Here is a 6,619-nt window from a genome sequence, read left to right on the forward strand (position 1 = left end):
GCAGCGATCGAAGAAAGGGTGCGCGCCGCAGCCGGGGTGACAAATTGCATCAGGGGTAAAGTCGTCTTTTCAGGTGCCTTTTAACACCATTAGTAGTCAAAACTGATGAAAGTGTCACAAAAGGAACAAAATTTAAACTTTGTGTTTTATAAGGAAGAAAAAGTTTTTCAGTGTCAAATAAGTCGTCTTTTCAGGTGCCTTTTAACATCATTAGTAGTCAAAACTGATGAAAGTGTCACAAAAGGAACAAAATTTAAACTTTGTGTTTTATAAGGAAGAAAAAGTTTTTCAATGTCAAATAGGGCAAGAAAATTGAAGACAGTGTTAAATAAGGAATTCTTAAGGAAAAAAGCAGCGATCGAAGAAAGGGTGCGCGCCGCAGCCGGTATTCGAACCGACGACGAGGGCGAAACAGCGAGCACTCACTACCGTTGTGCCACCAGTATTCCTCTGTTTATGTAACGAGCATAAAGATTTTATACGGTGCTTCGTTCTCTTTTTCATACGGTAACATAAAAGATAAATAGCGCGCACCATACATAGTGTGTGTATCGTATATTGATAAAAATTTACATCGTATACAAAAAAATGTAATTTATAAATTTTAAAAAGTACATTGTATATTAGAAAAATGTTCAATGTATATAACAAAATTGTTCATCATATATTATACAATAATGTTCAATGTATTTTTATAGAATAATGTTCAGTGTGTATTTACAACCTTTTTTGCATACTAAGCCTATATAAAAAACTGTAAAAATTGAAAACATGAAAATCCGAAGAATACCAAAGATTTGAAAAAGATAAAAGAAATCAGAAACATAAAAACACGTACAAAAAAAGGAATTTATGCATTTTTGTAAAGTTCATCGTATATTTAAGTTCAGTGTGTATAACAAAATTGTTCATCGTATATTATACAAGAATGTCCAGTGTGTATTTATATAATAATGTTGAGTTTGTATTTACAAAAATATTGCATACTAAACCTATATAAAATAGAAATGTGAAACAAAAAACATAATGAAAAATGAAAAAAAGGCCAGGACGTGTCCAAACAAGATAGATGTAAGAATGCCACAAGTGCGCGGGCATCTCTCTAGTGTAGTGGCTGGCGCGCACTTTCTTTCACTCGCTGGCGCAGGTTCGAATAAGCGCAAACGCGAGTTTTTCCGTTTGTTTTATTTATTTAACAGTCACATAATATATGTTACTACTATACTATTATAACAGCCAACATGGGCTAGTGTAGTGCCACGGCCTTTCCGTCAAAACCAGGAGGGCGCGGGTTTGAATCCCTGCGGCGCGCAATTTTATTTTTTAAGCGCAATGCGGGTGCATTTGCGTGATTAAGTGCAATGTGAGGGTCTTATCTGCAAAAGCAATATGCCATGTGTTATCTGACAGGTGGGGCCGCGTGGTCAGATACAATGTCAATACGGCGCTTAGCCCGTTTTGCAACGATTAGGCTCAAACGTGGTACTGACTTACAAAAAATCTGAATAGTGTATTTTTTAAGCGCAATGCGGGTGCATTTGCGTGATTAAGTGCAATGCGAGGGTCTTATCTGCAAAAGCAATATGAAGTGTGTCATCTGACAGGTGGGGCCGCGTGGTCAGATACAATTTTAATATGGCGCTTAGCCCGTTTTGCAACGATTAGCCTCAAACGTGGTACTGACTTACAAAAAATCTAAATAGTGGTACTGTTTCGTTACAACTGCCCCAAGTGTGGTACTTCCTTGCAATTAACTCTTGGCAATGATATATGTACCTAAAAGCACCAAGTTAATATTAAAAGCTAAACAACAATTGAAAAATGATGTAGTACAACACTCCCTCCATCCCATTATATAAGATTTTATTACATGCATATCTAGACATCATCGGAACATTAAGGTAACACTCTTCCGTGTTGCTATGTAGCCTGGGATTGCATATTTAGTCATTCAGTACAATGCATGTTGCTATGTAGCCTCAGATATATTAAATATGGCCCTAGTTAATCTACTGATAAATGGGTTATAGATATATTCAGTGAAATGTCTGATTCGACATTAATCCCTTATCAACCCCAGGCTATATAGTACCAGCTACCGATATCGTGAATAGTGAGTACATATAAGCAATGTGATGAAACTAACCTCGATGGAAAACAACACTGTTCTCAATATTGTACTGCATGAGTACATATAAAGGCATGTTAAGCACAACAGGCTAAATATCAACCAAATATATCCATGGTAGACAACATAATTTACAAATGATAGCTTCAGTGTGCAGGCTTAAGCACACTAGTTAAGCAAAACAAGAAGTGGAAAGGTGTGTTAACTGCATCAGGCATAACATTTAAAAACAAGCAAATAGTCATTCAAACTGTTATTGTGCAGGTCTAAAGTACACTAGTTATTGTTAAAAAACGAAAAGACATGTTAACTGCAATATCCTTAACAACAACCAAATATCATAATTCACAGTGGTATTGTTGAAACTGTTATTGATGAAATTGAACTGCACGGCAAATAGTTACACATATAGAGCATCACATTGTGAAGAACTGAAATAAACAAGTCATAAAGCCATCTCTAGCCGATCCTTAAAAAGTTAAAGGACTAAAACCCTTAGTGGATCCCCTAAACTTAAGGTTGTAAACTTCAATTTGATCAAGTTCAAAGCAGGTTCCACCGAAAGTAGCATGCATTCAAACATAAACATAGATAGTTTTGCATAACCGAATATAAAACATAAATTTAAACTAAGCTAAACTACTTTCGGTCGAAGTAGAGGTCGAGCCAATCCTTCCCCATCATGTACCATACAGCGAGACGGGTCTGGGCCGGTGCCGTCATTGGGGAAGGCACTCCTCCACTCGTCGACGTCGATCTCCTAATCCTCAGGGCCCACCTCGATGCCCTTCGTGTCGCTGTCGCCGCCGCCTTCGACCTCATCATCGGAGGAGAGCGCGATAACCTCGCCGCCCTCCGCGCCGCCGTCCTCGCCGCCGTCCTCGCCGCCTTTGACCTTGTCATCGGAGGAGAGCGTGATAACCTCGCCGCCCTCCGAGACGACAAAGATCGCCCGCTCCGACTCCACGAGCTCCGGGTGCTGCCGGTGGACCTCTTGCATGTAGGCCCCATCAGCGGCCTCGGCCTCGAGGCGCTCCCACACCTCGCGGTCCTCCCGCGCCATAGCCGAGCTCACCACCCTGGCTCTGGTGGAACGAGGTCGACCAGACATGTGCCGAAGGGGAAATTGAGCCTAGCTGCCGCGTAGCGGTAGCGAACCTGCCAGCGATCGTACTCCATGGCCGCGAGCTCGGCTGTGTGGAAGCTACCGAGCCACAGGCAGGTGTGGGTCTCCCGATCTATAATCTTGGCGACCCACGTCCCCCACCGCAGCTGCCGGACCCCGAGGTAGGACCTCGTTTGCTGCCGGGTCCAAGAGAGGACGCCGAAGTCCTCGAACCGGCGTAGGGGCGCGGCGACGGGCGGATCGGGGTATCGACGACGGCGGATCGAGCCCGCAGAGGACGACGGGGACACCTCGGCGGCCACCTTGCCGTCGTCGGGCGAAAAGGCCGCGATAAACCTCTTTTTGGCCATTGGCTCCTTGAGCTCCCCGGCACACATGCAGAGGTTGAGGATGTAGGCACCGGCGATGGCGGCGACCTACCAATGCTTTCGGGGGTGGTCTGTGTTTGTGTGAGCGGAGGTTTGGGGGAGTGTGTGGTGTGTGGGGGGGGGCAAGGTGTGTTTGAGGAAATACTGCGGCAACTGAAAATTTGACTAGACGGGAGTAACAAGATTGGGCTACTGAAAATTTGGATCAAGCCTAGTGGTTTCGGTAGGCAACGTGCCACATTTCGGGACGAAACGATATTTGTTGCCTCTCATTGCTGTCAAAGATTTTCTAGTGTCAACATAGAACAATAGGAGTCCTTTGTTAAGTTTTGACATTTTTGGGGCTCGTTGGACATTTTCATACATTAACTGGGTTTTCTAGGCATTTTATGTGCATAATTCAAATTTGAAATACATGCACATGCTCCAGTGCATATAAATTGGTTGAAAAATCAAATATGTGTCCTTGGTGCATGCCTAGGTCCCATCCAAGAAATGGGAATGAATTTCAAACACCAGGGCACTGTTGATTGCCGGTAAAGCGTTGAGATACCTGGTTTTTAAATTCTGGTAAATCCAAAACTCATCTGAAATTCATGAAACTTTCATGGTATCATGGAGCGGCATCAGCATGCCATGGTAAAAAAATTTCCCATTTGGGGCAGGTTTTGGTATAAGATTCTCACAAACCAGAGCTTCTCACAACAAGCTTGGTGGTTTCGGTAGGGAAAGTGCCACCTTTGGGACAAAACGATATCAGTTGCCTCTTATTGCTTTCAAAAAATTTCTAGTGTCAACATAGAACAACAGGAGCCTTATGTTAAGTTTTGGAATTTTTCCGGGCTCGTTTGGACATTTTTATATATTAACTGGGTTTTCTAGGCATTTTATGTGCATAATTCAAATTTGAAATACATGCACATGCTCCAGTGCATATAAATTCATTGAAAAATCAAATATGTGTCCTTGGGTGCATGCTTAATTAGGTCCCACGCAAGAAATGGGAATGAATTTCAGACACCAGGGCACTATTAATTGCCGGCAAAATGTTGAGATACCTGGTTTTTAAGTTCTAGTAAATCCAAAACTCGTCTGAAATTCATGAAACTTCGCATGGTATCATGGAGCGGCATCAACATGTCGTGGTAAAAATTTGTCCCATTTGGGGCGGGTTTGGGTATAAGCTTCTCACAAACCAGAGCTTCTCACAACAAGTCTGGTGGTTTTGGTAGGGAACGTGCCACCTTTGGGGACGAAACGATATCCATTGCCTCATATTGCTTTCAAAAAAATTCTAGTGTCAACATAGAACAACAAGAGTATTGTGTTAAGTTTTTGAATTTTTTGGGGTTAGTTTGGACATTTTTATACATTAACTGGGTTTTCTAGGCATTTTATATGCATAATTCAAATTTGAAATACATGCACATACTCCAGTGCATATAAATTGGTTCAAAAATCAAATATGTGTCCTTGGGTGCATGCTTAGGTCCCATCCAAGAAATGGGAATGAATTTCAAACACCAGGGGACTGTTGATTGCCGGCAAAACGTTGAGATACCTGGTTTTTAAATTCTAGTGAATCCAAAACTTGTTTTGTGCGCAGGTTCGCCGGGAAGCGTGTGAGTTGTTCAACGCAGGATTTGTGCATCTCCTCAACGCAAACGGTTCAGTTAAGCAGTAAAGCGGCAGAAAATAAACTAAAAAATATACGTGCTGCCACACGCCCCGTGTGTCGTGCAAGCAGGATGAGTTGACGGGACGCATGCGAGCAGACCGCCGCGCAGGCATACCGGGAGGCTTGTGTGCAGGTGTGTGTATTAATGGGGAGGTGTGCGAGTAGCTGTGTGAAATGATGGTAGGAATGGTAGAAGTCCGCCGCGCAGGCTCACCGGGAGGCGAGACAGCTTTTGACCATAGCCTGCCTCGCTCCCACTGGTCCGTATTAATTGCGCACCCGAGCCACCGGCCATATTAGGCGGCCGCACCCCCGATCCATAGTGGTCACCAACTTCTGGTCTCTGGAGTGTATGACGATGCCGCCGAAGCGCACCATCGGAGGGAGTGGCGACGCCGGGGCTGGTGAAGCACCTGCGCAACGCGTGAAGCTAGCCACAGAGGTTTCCGTCGCTGCCGACGAGGTCTCGCGTGGGCAGCAGCACGACCTTGACTTCATGGGCGTCGTCGTGCCCCCCCCCCCAGCCAGAGCCGAAGGTCAACAGCAACTCCGGCAACGACTGCGACTCCAATGGAAAACCGGTCAGTCATCTATATACCCATTTGTGCAGCAAACATATCGTGTGTTTTCTCTGGTTAATCCCCGCACCCCACCTCTCTATAATTTTCCTAGAATACAAATCCTATGGTTATGTTCTCTCGGTCCATGAAATAAGAGTAATTTAGATCCGTTAGATGCATGTAGTGTATTGATTGTTTGAATGTTATCCATATAGAGTTAGTGATTATTTGTTTGTTATGTACAAATGATTTTTGCTAATAATCCGACTAGGGTTAGCTTGCGTGCTAATAATTCATGGCCAGATCTTGAGAATTGATTTTGAATGTCCTACATATATGTTTGTGCCTTTTTTTCTTCCTGGTCTTAAGAATTGATTTCGAATGTCCTACATGTTATGCCATTTTTTCTTTCGGATTGGTATGTACACAGATGAGGCTCCGACCAACGCCGCTGCCGGATGTAGATATTGCACCCGACTGTGCGGCCAGAAGCGCCCCCTGGACCTGAGGAACTAGTAGAATCTCCGGTGGACTGCATCAGGGATCTCCCGGACGACATCCTTGGGGAGATCATCTCCCTTCTCCCCACCAAGGATGGCTGCCGCACGCAAGTCCTCGCATCTCAGTGGCGCAATCTGTGGTGCACCACGCCTCTTAATCTCGACTATCGTCAGCTATCTGTTGATGATGATTCTAAACTCCCCGAAGCCATCATCTCCTCCCACAAGGGCTCCGTTCAACGCACCTGCATCCCGGCAT

Source organism: Triticum dicoccoides, chromosome 5A, assembly GCF_002162155.2.
Source record: "Triticum dicoccoides isolate Atlit2015 ecotype Zavitan chromosome 5A, WEW_v2.0, whole genome shotgun sequence".
Classification (NCBI taxonomy): Eukaryota; Viridiplantae; Streptophyta; class Magnoliopsida; order Poales; family Poaceae; genus Triticum; species Triticum dicoccoides.